General features: G+C 37.8%; 1 protein-coding gene across 48 annotated transcripts in view; it reads left to right on the forward strand.

The window, feature by feature from the left end:
• Positions 1-24,591, forward strand: part of ADD3 (adducin 3) — a 130,198-nt gene that overhangs the window by 38,595 nt on the left and 67,012 nt on the right. For 11 of the 48 annotated variants that reach the window (XM_078346445.1, XM_035269037.3, XM_078346449.1 and 8 more), the window contains exon 2: positions 969-1,025. The exons of 20 other annotated variants lie outside the window; for them this stretch is intronic. The gene's annotated coding sequence lies outside the window, so the exon portion shown is untranslated. Of the gene's footprint in view, positions 1-968; positions 1,026-14,033; positions 14,152-24,591 lie in introns of all 48 variants that reach the window. 17 more of the 48 variants (XM_078346446.1, XM_078346452.1, XM_078346457.1 and 14 more) reach the window with 2 other exon arrangements.

Raw genomic sequence — 24,591 nt, forward strand, 5'->3', positions numbered from 1 at the left:
ATTGAACGGATTGACATTGGCAGGAACACACAACACAAATTTAGTTTAGCCAATTAATATATTTATATGTATGCAGTAATTTTTGATGATTATCATCCATAATTAGTACTTAATTACATATCTCAGTACTCATTATTCCATTGCATTATAAAGCAGATAGTTTTACAGCAAAGATTATACCATGGAGACATTTACTTACTATGTTCTAGAATTTGGACTTTTTTCTGTGGGAAATAGGGAGCCAATGAAGGATTTTTAAGAGGTGAAGTGATGTGGTCAGATTTGTGTTTTAAAAATCTTCCTTTGGCAACAGTATTGAGAGTGGATTGAGAGAAGCAAGGTTCAAGGTAAAGAGATTACTAAAGTATTCCAGGTGAGACAGAATGAGTGCCTGAAATAAATCAGTGGACTGAGGGATAGAGAGGAAGAGACATTTCCTGAAAGGAAAAATGGTAAAATAGAAGGAATGATGGTGGTGAAGATCAGGTTAAAGAAATGCCTAGGTTTCTGGCGTAGAGAAAGGAAACTGGAACAAAGAGCACTCTCTCTCTCTTTCCCCATCCCTCTCTGTCCCACTCTGTCTCTCTGTCCCTCTCTGTCTCTCACTCCCTCTCTGTCTCTCACTCATTCATGCCGTGTCTCTTGCTCATGCTGTCTCCCTCGTTGTCTCTCTTTGGAAGAATGTGTGGGTGATAAGTGTTTGATTTTTCAACATGTGAAGGTTGAGACAGTTGGACAGCAGACCACAGCAGGAGATTTTAAGTAGGGAGTTGGATGTATAGATCTGGAGCACAAGCTAGAAGTTTGACAGGACTGTAAATAACAGATCTGCAAATTAGTAGCAGGAGAATTGAGAGTTGAAGTTGTGGGAGGCAGATTAGATTGTCCAAGGTGAATGTGCAGTGAGAGAAGTACACCAGGGATGGAACTTTGTTGAATTCTAAGGTATAAAATCATCCTTTTCACAGCAACAATCCAGACTAAGAAAATGCTCGTGTAGGGATCCATTTCAAGCCCTGCTTGAGGTAAGACCCCTTTGTGACTTCAGACAAATCATTTAACATCTCTGAGCCTAAGTTTTCTCATCTGTAAAATGAAAGGGTTGGTTCAAATCAGCAGTTCTCAAACTTTTTTCCACTAGATTATGTGTGACATAGGATGTTGACATTCAGTACATTTCCACAGATGTGCTTCGAATTATGGGCAATTTCCATTGCCCTGGTTCTCTGTCATACAAGAAATGCAGCAAAGTGAGAACTATGTTATTATAACAATAACCTTGGGTCTGCTCTGTTTTAATATATTTAAAAAGCAACTAGTTCACAAATTTTCATGCTTAATCAGCAACAAGTTACTCACAACAGATACCTCACAGCTGATAGGCATGTAGCAACAAAACCAGTACTTAAAACTCCCAGGCTAGATTACTTTTAAAATTCTTTTGGAATCACAGACCCTCTGTAAGAACTAATGAAGGCCATGGATTCTCCTCCCAAAATATGGGTGGATAGTTCAATTTGAGAGCATTCAAATAAAATATTTTAAAATTTGTCTGTAGTGTCTCTTGGGAGCCATGACCCTGTATGAAGAAATTCCTTTTCCAGATAAAAATCCTCTTCTGGAAGATTTTATGACTTTATTTTTTGTAAAAGGAGAAGCATATTTCTTTGGAAATAAACTTTGTGATTAGATCTTTGTAGGTAAGTATTTCTATAGTTTTAATTTTTAGATAGTATTGTTTAAGCTTGCCATAATTAGAAGACAGCCACCTATTCTGTGAATGAACTAGTGCCACATTAAGAAAAATAAGGTGATTTGGAGCATAATTATATTAAAATAACTGCTAGTTATTTTAAACATTCTATACCACTTGGGTGAGGGCAGTGGTAGTAAGGCAGCCAGGTGAGGACAAAGAGCTCAGGCATTCAGGGGGCTTTCCTAGTTCAAGTAAAGCCTTTCTTGTTCATGTGTGTGAGTCTTGCTCAAGTGACTTAGAGGTGTTTGTAAGTATATTTTAGGTGAGCTGAGAAATAATCCTATACATCGTTTACCAAAAAAACCCCTCATGATTTTAAAAAGAAAATTTATTTCAATTAAAGTAATGCTATCTTTAATCAAGAAATAGTCTAATAAAGTCTAATAACATGGAATGTGGAATTTGATATTAGCTAGAAAAAATTAGAATTAACACACTAATAAAACATTAATAGTATTATTAATAACTGAGTTTTGTCTGGTACTCTTTTTTTTCCATCAGTTTTTTATTCTTAGGCTTGGGAACCAAATCTAATTCTGGTATTTACAAATAAGTGCTGTTTCAATTTCTATCATCCATTTATTTCATGAGAAAGTTTCCAGTAATTGTAAAGCAGTTTGATTTTGTTCTTTGTCTAAAGTATACACATACCAAGGTAATTTGAATTAATTTTTGTTCAAAGTAGTTAGGAAAACTTTGAGGGGAAAACATAGAATGCATATTTTTCTACTTCAGAGTTTCAGTGGTCATGTTTAATTTTATTTTTCATGAATGATCATGTATTTCAGCTTTTCAGCAAATGGTATGCACTGGGCTAGTAATGATTAATCTTGGTTCAGTGACCAAGAACGTTGGCTTTAAAAACTTCCTTGCAGGCTGTAGAATAGCCTACAGAGGACATAGTAATTTTGTTTGTGTTTTAATTCGGTGCTGGAGATCTTGGTGTGTGTGGTTATGGGGCCAGCCCAGTTTTCAGTTGAACTGCTTGGCCTTCACAGGTGGACTTCTGACTATTTATTTTAACCTGCATCTGAGTTAATGTTCTTTAGAGAAATCTATAGCATATAAAGAAATTGATCCCCTCCCAGGTTTGGACAAACTATGATTTTTAAGTATGGCTGATCTTTTTTTTTTTTTTAAATGACTTTCTACCTATACTACAAAAGTTGCATTTGGATGTTTCTAGATAGAGTTCACTCAACTATTTGCTGTTATTCCATTTTTAGGGTTAACTTGGCAGCCTGTTGCTTTAGGCTTACTTTTTTAATCAAGAATGAATAGCTTGGTAAGAATGATACAGTAAAATCAACATATATTTCTTTTTTTTTTTTTTTTTTTTTGAGACGGTGTTTCGCTCTTGTTACCCAGGCTGGAGTGCAATGGCGCGATCTTGGCTCACCGCAACTTCCGCCTCCTGGGTTCAGGCAATTCTCCTGCCTCAGCCTCCTGAGTAGCTGGGATTACAGGCGCGCACCACCGTGCCCAGCTAATTTTTTGTATTTTTATTAGAGACAGGGTTTCACCTTGTTGACCAGGATGGTCTCAATCTTTAGACCTCATGATCCACCCGCCTCAGCCTCCCAAAGTGCTGGGATTACAGGTGTGAGCCACCGCACCCGGCCCTGAACATATATTTCTTAGGGAGAGGGATCACTATCGCAGCCACATTTTTCTACTGCGTAAGTTCTCCTAAAAGTAGATTGGGAAATTGTAGAAGCTATGTTAGTTTCTTGAAACTAAGATGCTACTTTCAGATTATTGCATCAGGACTCTCAATTCTTCATTCAATAAATATTTTAATTCTTGTTCATACTAAACACTATGGAGGATACAACAATAAATCAGAAATAGATTATTTTTCTCAAGGAACATCTAGTCAATGGAGAAGATACACTGTGTGCTTAAATAATCACAGTAAAAACTACAAATTAAGAGCTGTGGTAGCTCAAAGGAAAGATTAGTTTTGACTTAAGAGGTGTGAGAATTAGGGGAGATATTCTTATAAGCCTTATAAAATTGTTCAACAGTCCAGGCGCGGTGGCTCACACCTGTAATCCCAGCATTTTGGGAGGCTGAGGCAGGCAGATCATGAGGTAAGGAGTTCAAGACCAGCCTGACTAATATGGTGAAACCCTGTCTCTACTAAAAATGCAGAAATTAGCTGGGTGTGGTGGCACATGCCTGTAGTCCCAGCTACTCAGGAGGCTGATGCAGGAGAATCACTTGAACCTGGGAAGCGGAGGTTTCAGTGAGCTGAGATAGTCTGGGCAACACAGCAAGACTCTGTTTCAAAAAAAAAAATTGTTGAACACTTACAAAAAGGAAACTTCTGATTCTATAAAGGAAAGTCTATAGATTGATTATATTAGGACAGCTTATATGAGAAATTATCACTTTTTATTATTGTGTCTTCTGGCCTGTTAGACTATTGGCTCCTTGATAGTGAGAATCATTTATTTTTATCCTCCTGTTTCTAGAACTTTATACTTGATTGATGCTTATTATACGCTTTTTGAGAGATGAATCAACTAGGAACCTAGAATTTTCCATAAAAAATCAGACAAGTACTTCATATATTTGTTTAATGTAACATAGGTGCTGCAGTCTTTACATGAGCTTCAAAATGTTAAAAATATTCATAAAACATCCATAGCTGATAAGTAACACCAATGAAATTTTCGTTTCAGATACAATTAGTGATTTAATGGGGAGGAGAACAAATACACTCCTTCAAAATAAAATTGTAGACTAAAGTAATAAGTGTCAAAAGAGGAGATAGCAGAGAGTCTTCAGATTTCTCTCATGAGATTCAATAATAAAGATCCTTTTAATTCAAAATGAAACTATGTGATTTATACTTTGGAACTAGGTTACTTTATGATCTTATCAAATGCTGTTTCTAAAAGTGCTACACTCATAGTAAAACTATATATATAACTATGAACAGTTAGTCCTCAAAATAGATTGCCATATGCATTTGGCAAAGATTGAATTTTGACTACAGTCTTACCAGTGGGGTCTTACTGTAAAGCAGTTCCAGACCTTATTTCAAGGTGTGGGGAACTAGTTGGTTACTTAGTTGAAAATACTTTTCTCAAACACTAGGTAGTTTGGAATAAAGTACCTGGCCGGATGTGGTGGCCCGTGCCTGTAATCCAGCGCTTTGGGGGGCTGAGGCAGGTGGATCATGAGGCCAGGAGTTCAAGACCAGCCTGGCCAACATAGTGAAACCCTGTCTTTACTAAAAATACAAAAATTAGCCAGGCATGGTGGCGGGCACCTGTAGTCCCAGCTAGTTGGAGGGCTGAGGCAGGAGGATTGCTTGAACCTGGGAGTCAGAGGTTGTAGTGAGCCGATTATCATGCCCCTGTACTCCAACCTGGGTGACACAGTGAGACTCTGTCTCCAAAAAAATAAATAAATAAATAAATGCTAGTTTACTTTTATCATTTACTACCATAAAATATACACACATCTTATATAAAAAGTTAAAATTTATCAAAACTTATGCACACAAAGACCATACATGGCACTGTCACAGTTGAGAGAAATGTAAATAAATTTTAAAAGGCTGTGGTAAATCATAGCTGCATAAAATTAACTGTAGTACATATTGTAGTCCTGTATTAATCATGTAGCCACCTCTTGTTGCTGTTGCCATGAGCTTAAGTGTTAGGAATATTTACTTAAAAAGCTGTGTGATGCTAATCATCTGTGTGAACAGTTCACCTTTCCTGTAAATTGCATATTTCAGTAAAAAGTGACCTCTCACTATTCTCATATATCTTTCTGCCTAGTACAGTACTGTAAACCTTGAATAACACCATGAGACAAAAAGTGCTGCTAGTGATGCTTTCAAGAAGCAGAGAAAAGTCATGACATCCTAAAAAAAAGTTGAATTGCTTGATATGTACCATTGATTGAGGTCTGCAGCTGCTATTGCCACCATTTCAAACAAATGATTCATCTTGTAAACAGAAGACATAAATGTATGGTATTAATAAATACAGTACATTACGGTAAATGCGTTTTTCTTAAGATTTTCTTTAGCTTGCTTTACTGTGGGAGTACAGTACACAATACATGTAACATACAAAATATTTGTTAATCTGTTTATGCTATCATAAAGGCTTCTGGTCAACAGTAGGCTATTAATATTTGGGGAGAGTTGAAAGTTATACATAGTTTTTTGTTTTTTTTTTTTACTGTGTGGGAGGCTGGTGTCCCTAATCTCCCATGTTGTTCAAGGGTCATCTGTATATAATGCTAGTGACAGGAAGGATCAAAAGCTTTGAAGGATATGACATCTCATCTAAAGTGATTTTATTTTATTTATTTTTTGAGACAGTCTTACTCTGTCACCCAGGCTGGAGTACAGTGGCGTGATCTTGGCTCACTGCAACCTCCGCCTCTCGAGTTCAAGCCATTCTCCTGCCTCAGCCTCCCAGGTAGCTGGGACTACAGGCATGCACCACTGTATCCCGCTAATTTTTATGTTTTTAGTAGAGATGGGGTTTCACCGTGCTGGCCAGGCTGGTCTCGAACTCCTGACGTGAAGTGATCTGCCTGCCTTGGCCTCCCAAAGTGCTGAGATTACAAACGTGAGCCACCGCGCCTGGCTGAAATTTTTATATAAGGTACGTAAATATAGGTTAAGTGGAAAGCAAAGTTAAGTTAAAAGAGCAAGGACGTTCAAATTCTACCTACTGTTGTCACTTTAGGGAAGTTGGTAAACTTTTCTAGGTCTTGTTTTCCTCATCTGCAAGATGGAGGTAATAGTTGCCTCACTAAGGTAGTGGTGAGTATTAATAGAATAAATATGTAAATCCCTTAGCATGATGTCTTGTATATAATTAGTGCTTTTAAAATAGTAGCTGCTAATGAAGCATGAAATACAATTTGGAAATATTTGGTTTGAAATTGAAAAAGAATAAAAACCTTAAATACTGTCATAATCAAGGATAATTTTGTCCTTTTTTTTTCTTCTTTTTTTTGGTTTTATGAAGTTTGTATTGAAGCAGTGCCGAAGTCCAGTGATTCTGAAGTGCTGTCTACCATAAGCCCAAAGGCTCACAAGTGCTGACTAATGAGACATAGTACTTACCACTCCAAAGACAGCACAGTGGAATTTCCACCAGGTCACTTTTTGTGATATGTATTTAAAAAGCCATGCTATTCTAATGTGCCAGCATAATACAGATAGCTAGTTCACAGTAGCTAAATAAATATTATTCATTATCTTTCTATTTACCTTTAGGGCAGTTGTAAGAGTCATGCTATTAACAGATCATTTATATGTTTAAAACTGAATAATACAAGTAACTTAAAATTTACAAGTAGATTTACCAAATTAACACACTTTTAGCAATCGTATGAGTAATATTAGGCTTAGACAGTTTTACATAATGTAGTTGGAGACTTGGCTTGTAGCATATGACTTTGGACAAGTCACTTGGCTCTCTGAGCCTCAGATTGCTCCTCTGTAAACGCACACTGTAACACAGAATTAGTACATAGAATTGTCATGATGATCAAATGAGTTCTAGTGGTTATGTGGGGAAATCTATTAAAATCAGGTGCTAGCATTTTCCAAATTTATATGTTTGGGTCCCATTGCAGGTCTTCTAAATCAGAACCTCTGTAGGTTGAGGCCTAGATAATTTTTAAATGTATTCATAAATAAAAACCATTTTATAAATGAAAATTTGTGCAAATACTACCTTGTAATGTTCTTTGAATCTTAAGTGTTTGGGGCCTAATATAGAGAGAAATTTGTCATGCTGCTTACTGTATGACTTAGAAAAATAAGAAAAGATAGTTACAGGAAAAAAAAAATCTCATTGCAAAATGAGAAGTGAGATAGTGTCACAGAATCAGAAATGAAAAACAGTGTAAATTCTAGAGACTGTGGAAAATAAAATTGTTTCATCTGTATCCCCAGAGAATATCTTGGGAGTGTCTTTAGCTGGTAAGGTAAAAATTAGTATGTTTAAAATCAGACTCAGCTAGTGAGAACTATCCCATTAGAAAGAAACATATTATTACTACACTTTAAAAAGATTGATCTAAATATAATATGATACTTTCTCAAGTTATATGGTATGGCTATGTCCCCACCCAATTCCCATCTTGAATTGTAGCTCCCATAGTTCCCATGTGTTGTGGGAGGGTCCCAGTGGGAGATAATTAAATCATGGGGGCAGTTTCCTTCCTATTCTTATGGTAAGGAATAAATCTCATGAGATCTGATGATTTTATAAGGGGTTTTCCCTTTCATTTGACTCTCATTCTCTCGTCTGCTGCCATGTAAGACATGCCTTTCCCCTTCTACCATGATTATGAGGCCTCCCAGCCACGTAGAACTATGAGTCCATTAAATCTCTTTTTCTTTATAAATTACCCAGCCTTGGGTATGTCTTTATCAGCAGCATGAAAATGGACTACTACAGTAAATTGGTATCAGGAGTGGGGTGCTGCACTAAAGATACCTGAAAATGTGGATGCTGCTTTGGAACTGGGTAACAGGTTGGAACCATTTGGAGGTCTCAGAAGAAGACAGGAAAATGTAGGAAAGTTTGGAACTTTCTAGAGGCTTGTTGAATGGCTTTGATCAAAATGCTCACAATGATATGAACAATGAAATCCAGGCTGTGGTGGCCTTAGATGGAGATTAGGAAGTTGGTGGGAACTGGAGTAAAGGTGACTCTTGTTATGTTTTAGCAAAGAGACTTCCAGTCCTTTGCCCCTGCCCAAGAGATCTGTAGAACTTTGAACTTGAGAAAGATGATACAGGGTATCTGGCAGCAGAAATTTCTAAGCAGCAAAGCATTCAGGAGGTGACTTGGTGCTTTTAAAAGCATTCAATCTTGAAAGGGAAACAGAGCATAAAAGTTTGGAAAACTTGCAGCCTGATGATGTAATAGAAAAGGAAAACCCATTTTCTGGGGAGAAATTTAAGCTGGCTGCAGACATTTGCATAAGCAACAAGCCAAATGTTGATTGCCAAAACAATGGGGAAAATGTCTCCAGGGCATGTCAGAGAACTTTGTGCCAGCCCGTCCCATCACAGGCCCAGAGGTGTGGAGGATAAAATGGTTTCATCGGTTGTGCCCAGAGTCCCCCTGCTGTGTGCAGCCTAGGGACTTGATATCTTGCGTCCCAGTCACTATAGCTGTAGCTAAACAGGGCCAAGTTACAGCTCAGGCTGTGGCCTTAGAGGGTGCAAGCCCCAAGCTTTGGCAGCTTCCACATGGTTTTGTGCGTGTGGATGCACAGAAGTTAAGAATTGAGGTTTGGGAACCTCCACTTAGATTTCAGAGGATGTATGGAAATGCCTGGATGTCCCGGCAGAAGTTTGCTGCAGGTGTGGGGCCCTCATGGACTAGTGCAGTGCAAAAGGGAAATGTAGAGTTGAAGCCTGTACTCAGAGTTCCCACTGGGGTACTGCATAGTGGAGCTGTGAAAAGAGGGTCACTGTCCTCCAGACCCCAGGATGGTAGATCCACTGACAGCTTGCACCATGTGCCTGGAAAAGACACAGACACAACACCAGCCTGTGAAAGCAGCCATGGGGGTGCTGTACCCTAGAAAACCACAGGGACAGAGTTGCTCCAGACCATAGGAATCCACGTCTTGCATCAGCATGACCTGGATGTGAGACATGGAGTCAAAGGAGATCATTTTGGAGCTTTAAGACTTGACTCCCCTGCTAGATTTTGGACTTGCATGGGGCCTGTAGCCCCTTTGTTTTGATCAATTTCTCCCATTTGGAATGGCTGTATTTACCCAGTGCCAGGATCCCCACTGTATCTAGGAAGTTACTAACTTCCTTTTGATTTCATAGGCTCGTAGGCAGAAGGAACTTGCCATGTCTCCAATGATACTTTGGACTGTGGACTTTGAGTTAATGCCGAAATGAGTTAAGACTTTGGGGGACTATTGGAAAGGCATGATTGGTTTTGAAATGTGAGGACATGAGATTTGGAGGGGCCAGGGGTGGAATGATGTGGTTTGGCTGTGTCTCCACCCACATCTCATCTTGAATTGTAGCTCCCATAATTCCTAATTCCCATGTGCTGTGGGAGGGACCCAATAACTGAATCATGGGGATAGTTTCCCCCATACTGTTCTCATGGTAGTGAGTCTCATGAGATCTGAGAAGGAAACCCTTTTATAAGGGGTTTCCTCTTTCACTTGGCTCTCATTCTCTCGTCTGCCACCATATAAGACATGCCTTTCACCTTCCACTATGATTGTGAAACCTCCCCAGCCACGTGAGTCCATTAAATCTCTTTTACGTTAAAAAATTTAAACGTCTTACTTGAGGGGATAGAGTCTGACTCTGTCACCCAGGCTGGAGTGCAGTGGCATGATCTCAGCTCAGTGCAGCTGCTCCCTCCTAGCTTCCAGTGATTCTCATGCCTCAGCCCCCCAAGTAGCTGGAATTATAGATGCGCACTACCACGCCTGGCTAATTTTTCTATTTTAGTAGGGATGGCATTTCACCATGTTGGCCAGGCTGGTCTTGAACTCCTGACCTCAAGTGATCTTCTTACCTCGGCCTCCCAAAGTGCTGGGATTACAGACATCAGCCACCGTGCCTTTATAAATTACCCAGTCTCACGTATGTTTATATCAGCAGTGTGAAAATAAACTAGTACATCAAGCCATATTATATTGCTCTCAAATGTGTTTGAATGATGTGAAAAGTAAACACTCTCATATATCAGTGGGAGTATAAGTTGGTGTTTGGAGGGCAATTTGGCAGTATCAAAATTAATATTGTCCCAGAAAGTAACTCTCAGATATACATTCGATAGATTTTTTTTGACAAGGGTGCGAACGCCATTCAGTAGGGGAGAAGATGGTCTTTTTTAACAAATAGTTCTGGGAAAACTGGATGTACTCATGCAAAAAAAAAAATGAAGTAAGACCCTTGTACAACTTACAAAAATAAACTCAAAATGGATCAAAGACCTAAATAAAGAGCTAAAACACAAGACTCAGAAGAAAACAGGGAAATCTTCATGATACCAGATTTGACAATGATTTCTTGGATGTGACACCAAAAAACAGGCAACAACAGGAAAATAGATGATTGAACTTCACCAAAATTAAAAACATTGATGAGGATGTGGAGAAATTAGAAGTTGCTGCTGGGAATACAAAATGGTGCAACTACTATGGAAAAACTATACAGTGGTTTCTCCAGAAGTTAAACATAGTACAAAATTTCGATAAATACTCAACAAAGAAGATTACAAATGCATCATTATAATAGTGAAGTATTGGGGAAAATCTGTATGCCTGTTGTAGAGAATTTGCTAAATAGTGATATATCCATACAATGGAATACTGTGCAACCGTTTAAAAATAAGTAGATGACTCTCTAAATCTCAAAATAGAACATATTCTAGGGTATACCATTAAGTAGAACAAAGCAAGATGTAGAGAAGTGTGCATTCTATAATTTTTGTAAAAACAGGAAATGTATAGAAAAAAATCACAAGGTGGCAAAAGTAGTTCTTTCTAGAAAAGGAGTTCAAGGTTGAGAAGAAGAGTAACTTTATTGAATGCTCCTTTTTACGGTTGGCTTTTTATTTATTTTTTTATTCTTGAGACAGTCTTGCTCTGTTGCCCAGGCTGAAGTGTAGTAGCATGGACATGGCTCACTGCAGCCTCAACCTCCTGGGTTCCAGTGATCCGCAAGCCTAGCCTCCCAAGTAGCTGGAACCACAGGCCCACGCCATCATGCCTAATTTTTAATTTTTTTTTTCTAGAGACAAGGTCTTGCTATGTTACCCAGGCTGGTCTCAAGCTCCTAGGCATCCCAGAATGCTGAGATTACAAGTGTAAGCCATCATGCCCAGCCCAGTTTGGATTTTTCTGTACCATTGAATTGTTTACTGTGTACAGGTATACCTTATTTTATAAGTAAATTGAAAAAAGTATATACAGTAGTGTTCTTTTATAGAGGGATCTTTCATATCACCTCTGTCTACCTGGAAAGTAAGATATAGGTACTCCCTCCCTCTTGAGGAAAACACCAAAGAATCACAGCTCATAAGATATCTGCTTTGGCCTAATGGTCCATGCCAGGGGTTCCCATTCCCTGGGCCCTGGACCAATACCTGTTAGGAACTGGGTTGTGTGGCAGGCAAGTGAGCATTACCACCTGAGCTCCACTTACTGTCAGATCAGTGGTAGCATTAGATTCTCATAGGGGCCCAAACCCTGTTGTGAACTGTACATGCAAGAAATCTAGATTGCACACTCCTTATGAGGATGTAGTGCCTGATAATCAGAGTCACAGTTTCATCAGGAAACCATCTGGTTTTCTCCCCCTCCCCAAAGTCTGATCCCCATTCTGCAGAAAAATTGTCTTCCCTGGTGCCAAAAAGATTGGGGACCAATGGTCTGTGCTAATAAATGTTTAGGGTAATACATTAGCTTTCTTAATGTGCAGGCTCCTGTGCATGAAGATATGTGGTTACTTTGACAAATAGCTTATATCAAAAGCATAAATAAGTGAATAGTTTTATTTTGAAGCCTGAAAACCATTTCAGAGGTTGTATTTGATAGTATGGCGAGTAGGTGACTCAAATGAAAGGAACCAAGGTCCATTCAAAGACAGAGTTGCAGAAGTTGAAGTAGAAAAGGTGAATTTCCTTAGAGCTTGAAGAAATCAGGGTTCAAACAGAGTGCACAACCAACCATAAATACAGCATGTCTGTTAAGATATAAAGAATAGTGAGGCCTTCAAGAATTTGTCCTGAGGTGGGAAAAATACCTGGTTTAGAAAAGGGGGAAAAAAAAAAAACACTTGGGAATAACTATGCAAACACAATACGAAAAATAGAGCTTTACTTTCTTTAGTGAGCAAATACAGCTTCCCAATAGTACAGTAAATACATGCCAGATGGCTGAGAGCATAAGATCATAGCAGAATGGGAAAAAATCACCTGAACAGTTTATCATAGTGATCTGTCTACATTTTCACATTTAGTTCAGTAGTAACACAAAGAATGCTCTTGGATTCCCTTTCAATTAGATGAATTTACATAATGCCAGTTTCTGCTTGGGCGTAATGTAGATTTTTTGGTGGTGGTTATGACAAATGATAATGGAATATAAAACAGCTTTTTTCATTGAACATTTCTCAGTGTATCTTCTTTTTGGTTGTAACTGTTAGAAACTGTTTATCTGGATTCTGTAAAGGTCACTGCTATGTGTTTAAATTTTATGTCTGTATTTCCAGTAATACTCAATGGAAATCTAATACATATACTGTAATATCCAAGACTATTGTTTTTCTATGAATAAACTTAAAGTACATCTTTTCTCGCAGGATGTACTTACGAATGTGTTTTTATAGCTTGGTTTTGCTCATTCTTCTTAGCTTTAAAAAACGCTTAGTAACTGGAACCTTTACTAACCATCAGCAGTATTAATTTTCACTGTGAAGTTAATAATAATAGAATGACTCATTTTCCTTGAGGATTATTGTTCTTATCAATAGGTGAAATAAGAGTAGGTAAAATTACCCTAGAACAGAAACTCCAATTCTAATGTATACACTGATATGAGAGTATTAGTAAGTTAAACTTTTATAGAAGGTATTTTGTGAGAGATTAAATGTGCCTACCACTTGACTTGTAAGTTACATTTCTAGAAATTTATATTTTAGTTCCAAAAAATGCGGTGTTGTATGTATGAAGATGTTCATTATAGCAGAGTTGGTAATGATAAGAAAACCAACCAACCTGTGAATGGGAGATGTGTATGGCATAACTATGCACAGCAACCATTGAATAATGAGGTCATTCTCCGTGTACTGACTTAGAATAAAATGTCCACTATAAGCTTTTTGAAAACTAAGCTGTAGAACCGAATATGCAATATAATAGGTTTTTAAAAGTATGAACAAGAAAGTTTCTGTTTATATATGCTGAGAAAATGTATGAAAGATATTCCTGACTTTGATTAAAATTTATTTTGGAGAAATGGTATGTAAATATGAGTATGTGTTACTTTTATAATACATTTTCAGAAGTCAAGAATGTAGTATAAAGATTAAGAGCTGTAACTCTGAGTAACAAGATATTTTAGTGCTATCAGATAATGCTGATGTTATTTGTATGTAATAGAGGGAGTCTTGAGTTTAGAGTTAGAAGCCCCATATTGCTAATCTGGGACTGTCACTCAACTAGCTGCAAGATCTTGGGAGAAAGCCAGTTTTCTCATTCTGTTTTTTTGTTTTTTTTTTTTTTTGAGACAGAGTCTTGCCCTATTGCCTAGGCTGGAGTGCAGCTGCGTGATCCTGGCTTATTGCAGCTTCTGCCTCCCGCGTTCAAGCAATTCTCCTGCTTCTGCCTCCTGAGTAGCTGGGATTACAGGTGTGTGCCACCATACCCAGCTAATTTTTTGTATCTTTAGTAGAGATGGGTGTCACCATGTTGGTCAGGCTGGTCTCAAACTCCTGACCTTGTGATCCACCTTGGCCTTGGCCTCCCAAAGTGCTGAGATTACAGGTATGAGCCACCATGCCCAGCAGTTTTCTTATTCTTAAATGAAATTCATGTAAAATGTTTACCTCTAGTAAGTGCCCAATAATATTAGCTGTTGTAATGCTGCTGAAATCTTTCTTGATTGACATGTCGATCTTGAAAAAATATCAGACAAGAAATGGGAAAAAACATGGGCAGATATAGTCAAAATATTTTATGGAACTGTTGAACTTCTTGCCCAGGTGTTCTGAATTATGGTATTATGTGACCTTAGAAAATAGTGGTAAGCCCATCTGTTTACATAAGCCACTCAGCTGCTTATCACTATTCCCCTTAGTTTCAGAAATGTTACATGTGGTACTTCTTGAATGTTAATTTGCTGAGAAATATGCATGTTTGGGATAAGTACTGAGTATAGTGTTCCATATTTAGCAGTTGATAAAAAATATGGATTGCCAAGTTTCATAAGTTATTTGGTGATGGGTATTATCTAAGATTCAGCTTTTAATGCATATTTATAATATTAATATCCTTGATTTTTTTTTCTAAGAAAATCCCAGATTAAAACAAAAATGGGTAAACAAAGTGTGAGTAACTATGGCAGCTCAACTGTCCGACAACAAAGAGGCAGCCATCAGAAGTCTTTGATTCCAGTCCTAACTCAGCAACTTAGTAACTCTGTGTCCTTGAGTAAATTCCTTCACTTCTCTAAGCCACAAGCCAAATCAGTCTATGTAATGGAGCTATGAATTTTAAAAGTTGTTTTGAGCATAAAATGAAATAAAGAATGTAAAGTGCATTATAAACTTGAAGACACTATGCTGATAGAGATTACACAGCTCCTTCTAATCAAGGCTTTCTTTGCATAGTTTGTTTTAATAAATGACACAAAAGTTCATGATACAAATTTTCTCAATGGAATAAGACAATAATGGTCAAATGAAACGTAAATCCATGATAACCGCTGTGATATCTTTTGGCTTAGCTAATGTGCAGACTAATATATAATGCCTGTGGTAGCATATGTATGAGTTTGTGACCTGAAGGCTATAGTATTGCAAACAGATTTTTATAAGTCAGCAAAGACATCTGAAATCACATCACAATTCTGGTGTTCTTAATAATTACCTGCATCACTGCTACACTTCCTCAGCTCCAAGAGTTTAGGGACGGCCTTAATCCTCAAATAACAATTCACAACAGGTTCTGATGATACTCAAATGTATATAATTTTAGTTCCATGAATAAATTGCATGCTAGAGTTACTTTCATTTTGCATTTGCACACTTTCTGTTCTTACATTGAATGATATGTTTTCTAATCAACTGATTTTTTTAATGATTAATTTTAGGCATGAACATAATATTTACAAAAGCAAAAAGTGCAAGTGAAAACTAGCAAAGAATAGGAGAATTAGTATCAACCCCCTATTATGTTACGGATTAAAACTATTTTGAAGATGACAGCAGAGCCAAAGCAAGGGTTTTTTCTCCCTGTCGCGAACAGTAGTAGGCATTAATACATTTTAGAAGTAGGAAAATACCTTTTCTTATGCTTGGGGAAGAAATGGAATTTGTTTTACAAAATAATTACAGGACATCGAGTAAAAAGTGAAAAAGTTTGTGGTTTAGAGTATTTGCTCTAAGAGTTAATAGAAGGAAATGCGAAATGAACGAATAGTATTTGTCTAGTCAACACTGAATAGATTCCTCAAAGTATTGAATTTGAAACAATTGGTACAAATTTAAATTGTAAGATCTCTGTAACAAGTAAAACTTAATGAAGTTACTTTTTAGCCCACCTTTCTCAAAAGTACCCTTACCATGCACCTGGAGCAAAAGGAGAACCCTATCTTTTTATTGGTCATCTTTAGCCACCACAGGGACTATTTATTTGGGCAGTGGCTATGCTAATGGTAAGACAGGATTATAATTAGATTAGTTTTGGTTCTTTCTAGACCCGTGTCTTTATTAGAAAGTTACTTGGATTCCTGTGGTTGGTGATACAGGAAAACTCTAGGTTCTTAACAGTTTCCAATTATTTCCTCAAGATTTCCTTTGGTCGCAAAATCTTTTGATGCGTTTGCTGACACGAGATGGACTGGGGATAGTGACCCAGTGCATTTCTTCTTACCCCCAGTTCTCCCCATATCAACCCTTTCTCTACCCCACTCTGCACTTTTCTAATTGGGTATTATATGACAACTAACCCCTTCTCTGCATTTAGTATATTATGTTGTTACTTATCTAAAAATAGTTGCCAGTAATTTTCCCTAAAAGTTCTGGAAAATTTGTATTCCTTAAAGATGCAGGAAAACCATTTTACTGACCAAAAGGTGTTTGTGAAACACCCGAAGTTGAGAACTAATGCTTTCAAACTCCTGGCCTCAAACAGTCCTCCTGCCTGAGCCTCCCAAAGTGCTGGAATTATGGGCTGAGCCACCACTCCTAGCCTGGAACTAATGCTTTAGATCTGATACTTAAACATTATTGTTCTTTGGAGTCACTTGGTGCTTCAGAATTATTGGTGTCTAGGTCTCACTGCTGAGATTGTGATTTACATGGTGTCAGGTGCAGTCTGGGTTTTTTTTTAAGCTCTTCATCTGATTCTAATTTGCAATAAAGTTTGAAAACCATTACTCTGGTCAATAAAACAAAACTAGGCAAAACTCCAGGAAGGCAGGGAGCTTATTCTCTACTGAGACCCCAGCATGTAAAAGGGTAAATAGTAGGCACTCAACAAATATTTTTTGTTAAATGAAAGAATGTACTTTTTAGGAATCATTATAATTTAAAGAATAAACCAAGCATTGATTCTTTGAAATAAAAGCTAGTGATAAGTTTGTAATGAAATATGGACTATTTTGTGTATGTATGAAGAAAAGCTGATAAATTATTTTTAAAAATTATAGATAAAAATCTTTGCGTGAATATAAAGTGGAAATAATCTTATTTCCCTTATGCATCTTTGCATTTAAAGTAACTCAAAGGGACAAAATGATTGTCCTGCTGAAGCTAACTCTTACCATGAAATATTTCTTTGATTTAGTTATTTTCTCCTTTATCTCTTGAAGATTTTTTTTTTTTTTGGCTTGCCATATGCGTGTTATTTCGCTTTCTCTTTGTACTTTGGGTTTGTGTGGTGTATTTTTTTTTGGGGGGGGAGGTTTCTTTTGCAAATAAAGGCAGCACTCTGCTTCTCCTTCCTTCAGGAAACACCTTTTTTCTGTGTGATGCAGTCAGTTTTTGTCATTTCCACTTTAATGTGAACTAAGAAGTTATCCTTTTCCTGTGAACAGGAAATTTCCCAGCTGTTCATGAATTGTGGCATCGCCTGTAAAAAAGGGCAAGATCTCAGAATTCCTTCTCTCAATTCTGTATGTTCTTTATTGCTTTTTACATTTTGCTGATCTTTCCATTTCTAATGCATACCATCTGATTGACAAAATGGTGTCCCTGTTTGAGAGTTAGCTTTGTTTTTGTGTGTCCTACCCATGGTGATAGTACTTTGTGAGGACTGTGGCAACACTGCTGTGTTCTCTAATGTAAAAGCTAAGCTGGGAAATCGAGACATTGAAAGGAATATTAATTTGAAAATAATTCCATAGCATTTTGCGGGGGGAAATACCATTTCATCTCTTTTCTAAACACACTCATTTGAGCATATCACTATTATTTCTTTTGTATTGAGCCTTTTACGTATGTAGAACTATCATTTGGAATATGATCTCCTACCGATGTATCTGGGCACCTCTAATCAGCATCTAAGTGATTCTTTTCAGTGTCACAAATCCATTCTAAAGTGGAACTACAGGAAGGATCTGACATGTTAAATTATCATTGGTCGCAAAATTTTTCTAAGCACATACAGTGCTGTCTTGCTTCTGCTTTCCTTGACTCTCATCTTTTTAAATTATAGTTTATAAGTGACATTTAGTTTATAAATCACTTAAAAATCACATTAGATCCATTGTGAAGTGCTCTCTTTTCGCCTCCATTGCCTTGGGCCTGAGTTAGGTGCCTTGTCTGTTAGCTGACATAGTATCCTGTGAAAGATAAAGGAAATTCTACTAGGTATGTTTTGGTACCATGAAAACACTTTCAGAAATGGAAGACTAAAGATCACCCATACAGGCGGGGCACAGTGGCCCATGCTTGTAATTCTAGCACTTTGGGAGGCTGAGGTGGGTGAATCACTTGAGCTCAGCAGTGTCAGACCAGCCTGGCCAAAATGGTGAAATCCCGCCTGAACTAAAAATACAAAAATTAGCTGGGCCTGGTGGTGCATGCCTGTAATACTAGCTACTCAGGAGACTGAGGCAGGAGAATTGCTTAAATCCTGGAGGCGGAGGTTTCAGTGAGCTGAGATCACACCACTGCACTCCAGCCTGGGTGACAAAGTTAGCAAGACTCTGTCTTAAATTAATGAATGAATGAATGCATGAAAAGATCATCCATACAAGTATGAATTTCTTAAAGGCCAAAGTTGGTTTTGTCTTTCTTGCTACCACCTGTTTATTTTGAAGAGTACAGCCAACCACATTGGTCCCACATGGCTTTTTATTTAGGGACATCATGATTAAAGCTTATTTAGTGGACTCCCAAAGTACTTCTCATTCATAGACCTGCTGCCACCTCATCGAGGCTACTTGAATGGGTGTATTACACAGGGCTGGTCAAAGGGTAAGTGAACTAGAAATGTGAAGTGAAGGGAATAGAGTTGAAGCTTGGGAACTTTTATATATTTTAGACTGCAACTTCCTGTTCAGCTGAGGAGATAGTCCTGTAAGCATGACAGATTACAGCTGTATCCTGTACTTTGTGTGAAAATGTATTTGCTTTCCCTCCTATTCATTTAGTTTTTCTAATTTCCTAATATATTAAAGTTTATTCCAGTGTTTCATGGAGAAGAGTTTGGGTATCTGCCCACATGAGAATGTGAATAATAGCTAAATACTAGGTTGTAGGCAGAGAGTGGATTAAATATGGGGTGTGTGTGCTGCAAAAACTAAATGTGCTCTAACCATTCCACCATTTTATTCTCTCTCAAAACTCCAGGACAGCTTCAGGACATTTCTTTCATCTCACTATGCTAAAAATCTTTGATTGCCACTGGAGCAATATAAACTACTTCCTTCCTTGGGATTTTGCACTCTGAGCCTAATATACTAGTAGATTGTGTCTGTCAGCACAAATTCATTTCTTGACATTTGGATAGAGAACTTGAAAAGGTTTTTCAGTATCTCATCTCACTTGAAGTGGGTGTTTCATTGTTGATACAGATGAATGACAGTTACCATGTTCCATAGAGGTGGATTCCAATTTAAGCATTCTTTCCTGAGAGGCATCTTTAACTTTTATAGGGTGGAAAGAGTACTAATCTGCGGTTAGGATACGTACATTCTGTATGACCTTAGATAGTGACTTTGGGCACCTCTGAATTCTCACAAGGGAAAATAATTAGACCAGATGACTTTTCAGGTCCTTTAGACTATATTTGACATTCACTGAGCCTGAGCTTTGTACTATGACTATGTTGTCCCTCTCACTGTATTAGTGCCTATTACTCTCAAAGACCCACTACTATATAATATGAAAGGTGAAAAAGAGGTAAGCCAGCTGAGCTGCTTGATTTAAGAAAGATGAAGCCATGGTGTTCCAGATGGTGAGGCTCATCCAGGAGAGCCATAAATGACAGCCAAAGTAGACACAGGTAATGCTGATGACTTCCTGACAGTGTATGTAGCAGACAGGGGCTTATAGATAGACTTACTCTGATACTTTTATTGGTGTAGTGCAGCCTAGAAAACGGTTGTCTGTTTTTTTGTTTTTGTTTTTAGAGGAGGAGTGATTTCTTCATGTGTCTTCTTAATGTTAAAATCTTGAAAGTCTAAATGAGAGAGGATTGACTGGAGTCAGCTTTCATTCTGCTTTGGGAAAGCAGAATGATAGCATCTTCAAGAAGTACTTTTACAAGGTATAAAGCAAATAGGTACTGTGCTTCATACACGGTAAACACTTCTGCCATGCACATAAGTGCGGAAATAGATGAAATCCAGGTGCTTGTAGAGGAATAAGGAATATCCATTTGCACAGAGACCTAACTTAAAAAATGGACTTGCTAATTAAGGGTTACCTCTTTGATTTTCTTTTGTATTGCTGTATTATTTTTTTCTGGGTACCATAATCATCCTTGTAAATTCCTAGTCTGAGATACATTCTTCACTAAACCCAATATAGGATATTAGAATTGTATGAAACCTTCAAGGGCATCTAATTCAATCCTCTTATTTTCACTTGAGCAAAATGAGGCCTGTAAAGACTAAGTAATTTAACCAAAATTCTTATGTGAGTTAAAATCAGAGCTAGAACTGAAATTAGAACCTAATTCTGCAGACTACTAGATTTTTAAGTTAAGAATGCAAACTGGCCGGGCACGGTGGCTCACATCTTTTACCCCAACACTTTGGGATTCCAAGGCAGCAGGATCACTTGAGCCCAGGAGTTCGAGGCTAGCCTGGGCAAGAGGAGGAGACCCCATCCCTACAAAAAAAAAAAAAATTGAGGCTGGGCTCATTGGCTTATGCCTGTAATCCCAGCACTTTGGGAGGCCAAGGCGGGCAGATCACCTGAGGTCAGGAGTTGGTGCCCAACCTGACCAACCTGGAGAAACCTATCTCTACTAAAACAAACAGAAAAAAAGCCAGGCCTGGTGGCACATGCCTATAATCCCAGCTACTCGGGAAGCTGAGACAGGAGAATCACTTGAACCTGGGTGGCAGAGGTTGCAGTGAACTCAGATCGTGCCATTGCACTTTAGCCTGGGCAACAAGAGGGAAACTGTGTCTCAAAAAACAAAAAAAAATTAGGCCAGGCACAGTGGCTTAAGCCTGTAATCCCAGCACTTTGGGAGGCCAAGGCGGGCAGATCACGAGGTCAAGAGATCGAGACCATCCTGGCCAACATGGTGAAACCCCATCTCTACTAAAAATACAAAAATTAGCTGGGTATGGTGGCGTGCACCTGTAGTCCCAGCTACTCGTGAGGCTGAGGCAGGAGAATTGCTTGAACCCGGGAGGCGGAGGTTGCAGTGAGCCGAGATTGTGCCACTGCACTCCAGCCTGGTGCCTGGTGACAGTGAGACTCTGTCTCAAAAAAAAAGCCTGCATGAGGGTGTGTACCTGTGGTCCCAGCTGCTTCGGTGGCTGAGGTGGGAGGACTGCTTGAGCCCAGGAGGTCAGGGCTACAAGTGAACTGTGATCACACCACTGCACTCCCACCTGGGCGACATAGTCATACCCTGTTTCAAAAATTAAACATAATACAAACATGCCTTTATATGTTTGAAAGTATGAAATGTGCCCACCAAATTTTCAAAATGGTAACCAATTTTATAGTAAGTTAGTGAATAAGACAAAATTACTTTTTTCTAGGAATTTTCCTCCCAGCCTTTGCTCTTCAGTAGCATATCAGAAAGTAGCATTCTACCAGCAGATATGTTTCCATATCACATTCTCTATTGGATTCTTAAACTATGAGATAAAATAGTGTTAGGCAACAGTAGCATAATATGGATATAAAGTTTCTGTTATATTGAGAATTCAGATAATTGTCTTAGGACAAGACTGAATAATAGGGCAAGATTTTATAACCCTGAAATATGTTAGTCTTGAGCAGATATTTCAGAATCTCAGCCCAGCGGAGAGATTGTGATCAAAGGAAAAAATAACTCTTAATTATTTGTTGTGGGTTAGTGGTTACATGCAGGTTTTTCTTTTCATTTTACATAATTTAGTTTTGAACAATGCCTTTATTATTTTTTAATGACTAGGAGGCCTAATTTAGATTTTAAGCATTTTGTGAATGTGTTGTCAATGTTTCTAAGCACTGAAAGATGGTATCAGGGACTGAAGATGGGAGAAGCTGTTGAATTCAGACAACAGAATGTATTAGTACTGTAACACTGCTGTTGGCCATAATGATTGAACATTTTGATAATTTATGCACTGTTGATTTAAATCCATTCATTATATTGTTGGTAGAGAAGTGGAGTAAGTAGTATACCGATTTGAGACCTATATTCTCTTGAGAATTTCTTAATTTATTATGCCTCCATGCTAAGTAGTTGATATTACATGGATCATTTATATTTTGCATAGGAGTATATATACAGCTTATATAAGAGAACTTGGATTATTTCTTATAAGAAAATGGATATGAAAATGCTTTGGTTTTGTGAAAAAGGATTTAACAGTGTCTCCAGAGAGCTAAGCTAACCAACAGAAAAAAATGGCATCAAGTTGTAAGTTCTTGCTACAGAAAGAGGGGGAGGCTTTTCTTTTTAAATCATCTTAATTTTTTCAGATAAACTTTTAAATGCAAGTTTAACATACATATAGAAAAATACAGAAATCATATAGTACAGCTTGATGAATACATATATAAAGTGAACACCATGTGTAACCCACCTAAGTCAAGAACTAGAACACTAGCAACACCCTGCTTTAGGTTCTCAGGCATTTCCCCTTTGCAAGGTAGCTATAATCTTGACATGTAATACCATAGAGCAGTGTTGCCTGTTTTGGGATTTTATATGCATAAAATCATTCAATTTCTTTTGTATCCAACTTCTTTTGCCCAACGGTTTTTCCCCCTGTGGAATTTGTGTTGTTAAATGTAACAGTAGTTTATTCCCTTTATTATATGTACTGTATTCCATTTCATAAACATAAAATAATTCATTTTGATGATGGTTATTCATATTGTTTCCAGTTTGCATCTATTAAAAATAATTCTGCCAGGAACATCTTGCCATATGGTTTTTGGTGTTCATCCCATGCAACTCTTTAGAGTGTATTTCTGGGCAAGGAGTGGCTGGCATTCAGGGCATGTGTGTCTCCAACTTTTGCAGATAAGGCCAGTTTTCCAAAGTATTTGTACTAATTGACATACCAACTCTGAGTTCCAGATGTTCCCCATTCTTGCCAATACTTGATAATAACAGTTTTTTGTTTTCATTTTCATTTTAGCCATACTTGTAGGTAGATAGTATATCACTGTGGCTTTAATTTTCATTTCCTTTACAACTAATGATGATGGGCACTTCTTAATGTACTTACTGGTTTTTTGGATCTTCTTTTGCAAGTGCTGTTCACATCTTTAACTAATAGAAAAATCGGGTTATTTGTCTTTTTATTAGTGATGTCAGTGGTTTAAAAAGATACATTCTGGATTACCTTTTATCAGATATCCTTAAAATGTTAGCATCCATTCTTAAAACACAAAGTTAATAGCTCTCTCTTCCCTTCTTCCGAATAACACAGGAATCTTAAAACACTTTTATTTTCTATTCTGTTTTTTTTTTTGAAACAGAGTTTTGCTCTTGTTACCCAGGCTGAAGTGCAATGGAGTGATCTCTGCTCACCGCAACCTCCGCCTCCTAGGTTCAAGTGATTCTCCTGCCTCAGCCTCCTGAGTAGCTAGGATTACAGGCATGCACCACCATGCTCGGCTAACTTTTGTATTCTTAGCAGAGACAGGGTTTCCCCATGTTGGCCAGGCTGGACTTAAACTCCTAACCTCAGGAGATCTACCCACTTCAGCCTCCCAAAGTGCTGGGATTGCAGGCTTGAGCCACCGTGCCCTCCCTTATTTTCTATTCTATGCTATTATGGACCAGGATATTAATTCACCTTGTTTTAACCACCTGCAGTTGTTATTGCCATTGTTTTATATAGTATTTTTAAAATTACATGTTTCCCAGTTTGGGCAACATGGCAAAACCTTATCTCTACAAAATATACAAAAATTAGCCAGGGATGGTGGCATGCACCTGTAGTCCCAGCTAATCAGGAGGCTAAGGTGGGAGGATCACTTGAACCTGGGAGGCAGAGGTTGCAGTGAACTGAGATTTTGCCCACTGTACCCTAGCCTAGGTGACAGAGCAAGACCCTGTTTCAGAAAAAAAAATTACATATTTACAAATTTCTTCACTCACTGTTGTTTCTTCCATCCCAGCCTGCCCTTCCAGTTTTAATTTCTTTCTTCCTGGAATTTATCCTCTAAAAGTTCCTTTAGTAAGTTCATAAAACTTATTAGTGAGACAGTATTTTATTTTGCTCTTTCTCTCCAAAGATAGTTTTGTTAGATATACAATTACAGACTGACATCTTCTCCCAGGACTTTGAATATATTTCTTTGTCTCATTGCTTTTATTTAGTTTTCTTTTGAAGTCTGTTGCAGGTCTAATTGTCAGTCCTTTGTAGGCAATCTGTCCCTAGACTACTCTGCAAAAAGTCTCTAGCCATGATTTCCTTGAGTATCTCCCCTG

Source organism: Callithrix jacchus, chromosome 12 (assembly GCF_049354715.1).
Source record: "Callithrix jacchus isolate 240 chromosome 12, calJac240_pri, whole genome shotgun sequence".
In the NCBI taxonomy this organism is placed as follows: Eukaryota; Metazoa; Chordata; class Mammalia; order Primates; family Cebidae; genus Callithrix; species Callithrix jacchus.